At 41.3% G+C, this 9,088-nt stretch overlaps 2 protein-coding genes and 1 non-coding gene across 8 annotated transcripts in view; 1 reads left to right on the plus strand and 2 right to left on the minus strand.

Annotated features, from left to right (window-relative positions):
- Positions 1-4,399, minus strand: part of wfs1b (Wolfram syndrome 1b (wolframin)) — a 16,787-nt gene extending 12,388 nt beyond the window's left edge. The window contains exon 1 of the mRNA XM_020596133.1: positions 4,333-4,399. The gene's annotated coding sequence lies outside the window, so the exon portion shown is untranslated. The remainder of the gene's footprint in view (positions 1-4,332) is intronic.
- On the minus strand, positions 443-513 carry trnag-gcc (transfer RNA glycine (anticodon GCC)). The gene has a single exon. It is a non-coding gene; the product is annotated as a tRNA-Gly (tRNA).
- A 157-nt stretch (positions 4,400-4,556) lies between the features above and the next one.
- Positions 4,557-9,088, plus strand: part of jakmip1 (janus kinase and microtubule interacting protein 1) — a 25,210-nt gene continuing 20,678 nt past the window's right edge. For 2 of the 6 annotated variants that reach the window (XM_020596096.1, XM_020596088.1), the window contains exon 1: positions 4,557-4,862. The gene's annotated coding sequence lies outside the window, so the exon portion shown is untranslated. The remainder of the gene's footprint in view (positions 4,863-9,088) is intronic. The other 4 variants (XM_020596102.1, XM_020596111.1, XM_020596125.1 and 1 more) reach the window with 3 other exon arrangements.

Here is a 9,088-nt window from a genome sequence, read left to right on the forward strand (position 1 = left end):
CCACACTGTGGGAAATGAAGGAAAATGAGGGCAGTAACTGCTTAACCACAGCTGCATTGAAGCAGTTATGTAAATGGATCCGATTAGTAGATTAATGAAATCCATTTGAGAGGATAAGCAGGAGCCTTATACAGGTTTTGATTTTTCACACACTTTCAGTCTATCTTTGGCAATCCGTCTGTAAATAAGGATAATCACCTTTATTTAGCCAAGTATGTTACACACAAAGAATTTGTTTCGGGTACAGAACCGATGTAAGCCATCTGCGGCGCCACCTCAACCGACTGCTCTAACCATCGGGGACAACGGGGTTCAGTGTCTTGCCCAATGACACTTCGACACGTGGACTACCGGCACCGAGATTCGAACCTTCAACCTTCGTTTTGTGGGAAACGACGCCCTACCCACCGCACCACTGTCGCCCCCCACAAAATGAAGATCCTGCATTGGCCGGGAATCGAACCCGGGTCACCCGCGTGGCAGGCGAGAATTCTACCACTGAACCACCAATGCAACGAGATGATTTCAGACATATGCTCTTTCACCGACACAGTTCTAAATTGGGAAAAGCTGTTCATGAAAGATACTTGAAATAATGAGCTTGTTATAGGTCTAAATCTTTAGATTATGTAAATCTACCCACAGATTTTTTTAGTGCAGCATTGTCCGTTGCTGATACGGTCATAGTCAACATGTAGTCACCATGTGGTCATTACTTTAGGTGATTGAAAATTGAAACAAGCTGTTGTTTTTACTCAAGTCTGCTTTGCATTCTCTCAAGGGCGTCATGCTTACAAGACTCAAGTGATGGCGATTCCTCGCCATCTTATCTAATCTCATATCTGGCAAGTCTTCCACCTCAGTTGCAGAGATTAAAAGCTGCTGTACGACACAACTATGTGGAGACTTTTAGCCCAAAATGCACGCTGCCCCTTATTCTCTCTGTGCCTACATAACAGGGTGCTGTGCAGGCCACACCCATGGTCTCCTCAAGCATTTCCAGTGACTCTCACAGGAAGAAAAACCCGATGAGGAGGAGGAGAGGAGGTATGGCCAGTAACCATAGCAACCAGAAGGTTTCCTGAGAAGGGACATTGACTGCAGTGAAGATGAGTATTTCATCACAAATGCAGCACAGTGGCTGTTCTGACCTTTGATGTTTCTCTCAACTGGGAAATGGGCTATAATGCTGGATGGAGTCTAGCCAGCTGAAACTTTGTTCAGTTTTCATGACCTGTGGCATAGTTTAATCACAATCCACTGCACCAGCTTGTTTATGTTATGATAATAAAACCAAACAGCTTGTTATCTATCATACAATCACCTACAGGCAGGAGCTAATCCAGCTTTCATGCTACTGAGTAATTGTCTTAGATCATGAATCATTTTATTATAAATCTGCTTATTATGAACTCCTGTTGTACATCATTGGCACTTCCTACACAATTTTCAAGTTGGGAAAACTCAGCTCCTTCCTATGTTCCTTCTTCAGCTGCAGGGTCCTTTTTGTATTGATCTGCTGCTATTTTGAGATTGTGGTGGAAAGAAGGCACAGAAAAGTAGAAATGAAGTAATTGTATACAAACTAGGCTTTATTCACAACCATTCAGGTCTGAGCTTACATTTGTTTTGATTTTTCTCTCTCGATAGGATATTAAGACAAAAGAGAAAAATGTGTTGTCAGTTCAGTGTCCTGAAAATGTTGGTAGGAAAAATATTTTGTATTTACAGTGGAATTTGGTTTCCAATACTCTACTCAAACACACTCCAATATCAATAAAGACTTAAATGTTAAATAACGCCAGAAGTGCAGTATGCAAATGGAAAGTTAAGTAATATATTGTTTAATTACATTTTCATCTACTGGAACTAATGCTAATACAGCTCTGATACTCTCCAAGTGGAGTCATACATTAAACAACATGTATTATGATTGTGGGTGTGGGCAGTAATAACACTGGACTGTCCAATGGAACATTTAACACCAGCATTTCCATTAAATACCTCATATCTTACTCATACAGTTGGGAACAGAGGCAGAATTATGTTTCTGTGTTTGAAAAACTTTTAGAAACCAAAGCAACTTTCTAATTTTCTACTGCTACACATGAGATCTTACATTCAGATTAAGAGTGAAGGTTCTGGGGATGGACACGGAACATCAGGCTATGATTTCTTTAAGTGACTAACTGTGGTGAGTCATGCCCGCAAAGCTTAATTACCTTCAGATGAAAATGATACATCGCCATGAGTAGTCCAGACTAGGGACTTGGGTTTATATTGTGGAAAATAGGTCAGTTGGCTTCAGAATTTGCTTGAAAGTGTCTGTTTGATTCAAACGTCCCTATGTGTGTGTGCGTTTCCACTAAATCTTGTATAGACAGCAGGTATATTCTTCATTTGAGTCTCTGGTCCCTTCTAAATTCCAAAGGCTGTCTCTATAAGATATAATACATTTAATCTGTAAGAAGTCATGAATATGCTAAGCTTATTATGGACAGCTCTCATGGATATGCTGAAAACCTAAAATGATTATGTTAAGTTAATAAAAACAGTGACTTCTCACATAACAGTGCTCCTCATATCTGGGCAAAAGAAATGGAAATAGACTAGATCTACCATTACCACTGTTAATGAGTGAGATTAGAGTTTAGTTTTCCCCTGAAGAAAGCTGTAAATAAGCCTCTTTTATAACTCTATCAGAAGACCTTTGCTTAAAAAGTTCCATCACCAGTATTATCACCTCATTCTTATAACACCTTAGGTTGTTCTTTAATCTGAGGATGAGATACCACACGATTGCTGTGATGTCAAATGGAAAAATGTTTCATTCATTGTCTTTCTGGGAAATTTCATGTTCTTCTGTTGTTTTTTCAGAGGCAGCACGGTACAGAAACAAACTCACACAATGCCATGTTGCCTGAAAGAGTACCTCAAGCAAAAAAAAAAGAAAAGAAAAATTAACTCATACTCATACTGCTCTCTGACACACATTTGCTGTCTGAGTCAATTTTTCAGCAAAAAAAAAGACACATCCCTCCATGTCCTCATCGATCTCTGCCTGCAACCAAAATGTTTTGTTTAACTTTATCATTCCATCTGAGCGTCTGTTTTTTTGTTTGTTTCTAGTGTCAGCAAGAATATGAATGGGATTGCAGCTTAATACTACAAACGCACCTTCTTTGCTTGTCTGCTTTATCTCTCTCCATAATGTTCCATGCATATAAATAGCACAAACCTTAACAGTCTGTAAAATGCCTGCTGGGACTTCAGTTCTGGTTGAGGAGGGGTGCAAGGAGAGGACATAATTCGAAACTCATTCCTGACTGTGGGCTCCTCTTCTCCCACTTCCTCTGGCCTATGCTACCCTGCAGCTATAGGCTGCATATGTTGCAGCTACAGAAATCTGTGATGATGCGTGTGGTGCAGCTTGTGAATGACAGACAGGTGCAATGTGGAGAGGCACAGACAAGCATCTGTACGTCTTTGCATCCGCTAGAATCTGGGTCACACTGGTATCACGCCACCTTTATGTTTTCATAACCTACTTTTAAGATTTGATGATTCATATTATTTTAGATGAAAATCCTGAATTTAGAATCTCACAATAAATAAGCTTCAGCATCACTTATATAGATGAAGATGCAGACTGAAGAAAATCTGTAGGTTTTTGAGTTTGTATGAATGATGATAGTGGTGATAATAGTAATGCTGGTTAAGCTTTGCAACCTCAGTGATGCCTGGCAAGAGGTACAGCAGCTTTTACACAGAATAGCCTATATTAGTAATCATCACCATGATCATCATTATCATCATCATCTAATGTAAGCCTGCAAAAAGTCTAGCATATCAGATATATAACGTTACTAGATACAGAAGCATGGATAACATAGTCTCTAAGCCTAATTAATAAATAAATGAAATGGCAAAGATGTATTAATGATTTTAAGGCAACTAATAAAGGTCTCCATTTCCCCATCTTCCTTTATTCTGTTACATTGATGCCAGCTTAAAGAAACCGTAGACTCATATCATTCACTAACTAAAGTTTCTGAAATAGTCTACTACTAATAAAATCACTATAAGCTATATAAGCCTAAATAAACCATAAATAAGAAGATGGAGTTAGAAGAGGATATATACGCCAATTTGTTTCTGTGACATTATGGGTAGAAGAAAATGTTAATGTTATTAGCAAAATTTTTTATTCACAACAGAAATATTGCGTTTTAATCTTCTTTCCATCGTTTCTTCATTGAGTTGGACACACTTCAGTATAAAAACAATTTATCTGTGAAACTTTAGGCAACACAAAAATATTTTGAGACGCACCTGGAACAAATGAACTCTCCTGCGTAGGTATCTGTCTATGCCACCGTACGTCCTGACGACGGACGTTTCCCTTGCACAGTTAGCGTGACCACGCATTTACCGCGCGCGGTGTCATTCTTGAACACGCAGTCAGGTGTCGCGCTTCTATCACGCTACCGACGACGCCCGCCCTTTTTTCCTCACGTCGAAACAGTTTATCTACCCATTCATTAATTTTACCCATGTGGGTAAAATGCATAGGAGCGAATGACATCGCTCGTGTGCGCGCGCATAGACATGTCAACGTGCATCGCGAGAAGAGGAAGAGAAGTCTGGCACACAACTTCGACCGTTGTGTTAATTGCTGGAAAATGTGTCAAAAATAAAGTTGTAAAAATTGAAGTTAGCTTTGCTCGGCGTGTTTGAAGTGCATGAGGTTGAGTTAACCAGCCCTCCACATCGAAGCCCAGCCTCCCTTCCTGGATGTGAAGCAAATTAGACAGCGACGCCTCAACATCAGCCCACTGGTGAGCACCGGACCTCCATTTCAGGTGAGTTTATTTGGTCTGTAGGGACAAACAACTTCTGGAGGCTGATGTGGAGACGGGTAGGCGGTTAGCTGCTGTGACACATATCCGACATTCGTGTTTCATCCGTTTACAGTGCGGTACAGAAAACCGACCTGGCTTCATCATGTCAGGGTTCCGATGTGAGTTTGGGCTGCCTACAGTAACTACCGAGCCTCGTATCGGCCCACAGGGGGATGTGAATGTCTTTAGGCTGCATGGTGCATCCTAGTGACGACTCTGCCTGCCCTTCTAGCCAAAGAGGAAGTATGAAGCCTGGTGATAACGTTACCCAACACGAATGGTTAATGTTCAAACGTTTAACTGCCTGCCCCCCCCTTACATTATCAGGGTTCCTTCTCTTGTAGGCCACTGGTGGAGTATGGGCCACGACATTAGTCTGCGGTGACTCCATAACAGAATAGTGGAAATGCTACATGGCAGTGGTTCATATAGAAACATAAGTACGTTAGACTGTTGGCTACAGCAGCCTGAGCGCAAGAAGGACATCCGAGCTCTGTGGCTGGAGGATGCTGCAGCAGCCCCACGCATTTCGCCGTGGGGTGTGGTTGGCTAGCAGGCAGTCTTCACTGTGATAGCGCTACCTCCAGCAGCACGCCACGCTTTAATCTCCCACTTGACAGCTCATTAGAGAGATGGCTACACGCATTGAGCCGTAAGGACATCTCCGGTGTATTCTTTTACCAAAGCAGCCCTCTGCCGTGCATGCACCCTGCTCGTCCGTCCGCCGTGTTTGCAGGTGGGGACTCTGTCATAACAGCTCTGGCTGCTCGGAGGCTCGTAAACCTGCCCCAGCGGGCAGCCACCATGTGCTGCACACTCTCTTCTGTTTGATCAGTCTGCTCACGGCATGCTGCAAAAACTGATGCATGCTGTGGTGCTCACTGTACGTGTTGGATATTGTGGTTCTAATATCTGTAATAACTGTGACAAGAACATTAGGTGTCTATTTTAGATTAATAGTTTGCATCCATCTTGGTAATCTGCTCTGCATATGGTATTACATTTATGAATGCTGACATTCAGAGCTTACATCACAGTTTACCTCTATTTGTCGCTCACCCCAGCTTTTCTCCACTCTTCTCTTCTTAACTTTAATTATCCGACTTATTCTTAATTCATAAACCTTTATCTCCTTCCATACATACCCCTGCCTTCCTCAGTGTTCGGCTTTAAGTGAAGGGCATGCTTCCATGGAGTGTACCCACAGGTGTGTCCTGCTAGCTTTGCTCCATTGCCTTCCTTAGGATCATTTTGTGAAGTCTTACAAGAATTCATATTGTGTTTTTAATGCAGGGTGAAATATGATAACTGTCTGTAACAACCAACCAGTACTGACCAGTGTGCTGTGAGAGAGGAATAAATGACATTACTGACTGCACTATCATGTCTTTCTGTGGTGTGTGTGTGTGTGTGTTGGGGGTGCAGGATATGGTTCTTATTACCATTGCTAACTCTGAGAGACGAGACAGTCCAAGTAACTTCAAAACTGTGCTGATTTATTCAAAGGATCACAGCTAAAATTAACATTACACGCTCAGGTATCTTGCACCTCCAAACTGCTCGCAGGCAGATGTAAGATGAAAGGCCCTGAACCCACCAGGCCTATACATTATATCACCTCGGTTGGGCTAGCCCCATACTACACAGAAACGTCAACCGAGACCAGCTTTGCAGCTGGCCATAGCAGTAGTCAAAACATGAAGCAAATCAATGTGTGAATGTGTGTGTCTGTTGGTTAAGTGGTGTGTAGCTAAAAACATTCTCACACGACCTCTAGTGACATGTCGTGACTTAAACATAAGAACATATTATGGCTAAGGCTACAGTTATATACATCATAATAATAATATTAAACACCCTGTCTGCTGACAGTCATCAACTCTTCTCTCTAGTTATCCTTGACCAGATGTCCCCTGTAGAAACTCATAAGCATGCCTAAGCATTTAACAGTCTAACTAGACATCCTATCTCCACTAAACATTTCTGATACATAAAGTATCTATCTGGCTAAAAATACCTAACAGGGGGAAACACTGCTACACATAGATGTGCTCCTATAGATGTGCAAGCACTGGCAAAAGTATACAGTGCTTTCAGCAACAAATGACTAAGATGTCCAAGATGCTAATTTAAACCCTGAGTAATAAAGCTAGCCATAGCATGACTGAGTAGTTGGGTATGTCTTGGAGATGCAGAGCAAGAGAGAAATTTCTTGTTTATCTTTTTGGGTTGAGTAGTCACGGGGGTCGGCAACTTGCAGTCATTCTGCTGGCATAGTAGTGTTTAGGTCACCAACTCCACTAGTTTTGCATTGGCTAGGTTGCAGCCTCGCAGTGGGAACTTAACATTGTTAAGCGTATCTCTCGACTGCTGAGTATGTTTATGAGTATGGACTGTTGGACTGTGGATAGATATCTGGAGTGTGGCCAGACCTGGACTGACAGCCAATTGTGCTGTACTGATACGACTACAGTGTCTTTTGTGCATGCCCATATGTAATCCTAAAATCCATTGTAAGAGATGTGCAGTATAAACAGTCGGTCCACACCCTCACTGTTGACTTTTAATCTAGACAGAGAAGTGAGCAATCTTTTGTTAGAGCTGGTGTTTGCATCTCTTTTAGGTTTATTGGGCCTGAATATGTCACTGAAGTCTAGTTAATGTTTGACACTGTGTGTGTGGTCTGTCTAGGATCTAAGAGTACACTCTTAAGCTTACTGCAAGAACATCTGCCTACCCAACAGTTTGTACTTCATTTATAACCTATAAAGACAAAAGTTCACATTTAAAGTGCATTATGACATATGTTTAAAATTATACTCATTTTATTGTAAAAAACCATGAAAAATTAATCAGGTACATCTGATATCAAATGTTAGGTTGTTTGCAGTTTTAGTTTTTGTAGTCAGTCTGTGCATTATCGGGGGGGCGGCTGTGGCTCAGGAGGTAGAGCGGGTCGTTTCCTAACCGGAGGATTAGTGGTTCGATTCCTGGCTTGTCCAATCAACATGTCGAGGTGTCCTTGAGCAAGACACTGAACCCCCAGTTGCTCCCGGTGATGTCACCGGTGTGTGAATGCGTGAGTGCTTGGGAGTGCGAATGGGTGAATGGCCGAATAATGTGAAAGCGCTTTGAGTGTGCTGTAAAAGCGTAGAAAGGTGCTATACAAGTATAAGACCATTTACCATTATGGCTTTGTGAAGTCAGTGTGTTGATTATAGTGGCAACAGTGTCATTTAGAACAATGCATATTTCTCTACTTAATTCATTTTCCAAATGCAGATCAATGACAGATTTGTTATGTTAATGTCAGTATTTATTTCACCACACTTGACTTGTCATAGATGGATGATTTATTTATTTGAAATTGTGAGGTGTGATAAATCAGGTAGTTTCATAGAAAAAGCCTGAAGCGTGTAGAGAGTAAGTTGGCTTTTCAAAACATGATGCTAATACAACTCAAATGATTTGTCTGTAGCTGTTATAGCTGGTCATTTTAGACACGCGTTAACTGCTGATGCTTATTACAAAAATTATTATTCACATCCTACAGTTCAACCCTTGAATTAACCACCTGCCACTGTGCTGTTGTAAGGTCCATCATTTCCCTGAGAGTGAAGAGTGAGTTCCTGTGGCAGTTATGAAATTACCTATATATCAGTCACAGTTTGTTTTGCAAGGTTCATTGTTACAACATCAGGCAATGGAACTTTGTGCCACCCTGATGTTTTCAGTTCATTTCTCAAGCTGCATTTAGTTGAATGTGAGCTCCTGGGCAGCTGAAGGATTTCCTCATGACTTCTTTTCTTTCAGTCACCATCGAGTGATTTAGCTCGATTGTTTGTTTAAGCAGTTTGTCTCAGTGCTACATATAGACATTCAAATAATAATAAGTGCATGTGCTTGTTGCTGAATTATTCAACTTATTTCCCTCTTTGTGCAATACAAGTTGTGATTGATTTAATGGGCCGTAGTGAGACCTATGGACATGGGATTGTAATAACTGTATGGTTGATGAACACTAGGCTGTCAGTCGTCTGTCTGAAGATTTTGCTTGCACTTTCGAACAGAATATAAGCTAGACTCGCTGCTTGTAATTGGGGTGAATGGAGTAAGGGTCTATGGCTTGTGTCAACTTTTGTTTTCTTCTGTGCACATTAAAGGTGCTTGCTAGTTTCTTATTGCAT

This window comes from Monopterus albus, unplaced genomic scaffold (assembly GCF_001952655.1).
Source record: "Monopterus albus unplaced genomic scaffold, M_albus_1.0 scaffold2.1, whole genome shotgun sequence".
NCBI lineage: Eukaryota > Metazoa > Chordata > Actinopteri > Synbranchiformes > Synbranchidae > Monopterus > Monopterus albus.